Source organism: Eimeria tenella, genomic scaffold (assembly GCF_000499545.2).
Source record: "Eimeria tenella Houghton genomic scaffold, Eth_scaff2240, whole genome shotgun sequence".
Lineage (NCBI taxonomy): Eukaryota > Apicomplexa > Conoidasida > Eucoccidiorida > Eimeriidae > Eimeria > Eimeria tenella.
Window position 1 is genome coordinate 504 of NW_013542096.1, and position 242 is coordinate 745.

Sequence of the window (242 nt, forward strand, 5' to 3'; positions counted from 1 at the left end):
AAAGAGCCCAAAAGACGGCGAAAAAAGCAGCATTTGAATAAATTTGGACAAATTTGAATGAATTTAAATAAATCTAAATAAATAAGAATAAATTAAGCAAAAAAAGGAATTAAATCGAGGGAATCTGGCGGCGGATCGCCCGCACCGGTAGAGCTCCTCGAAGGAAAGCGAAGCGGCGTTGTGCCGAAAGATCTGGCCAAAAGCCTCTCGCAAATAAATCCAAATTCTCTCCGCCTCTTCTT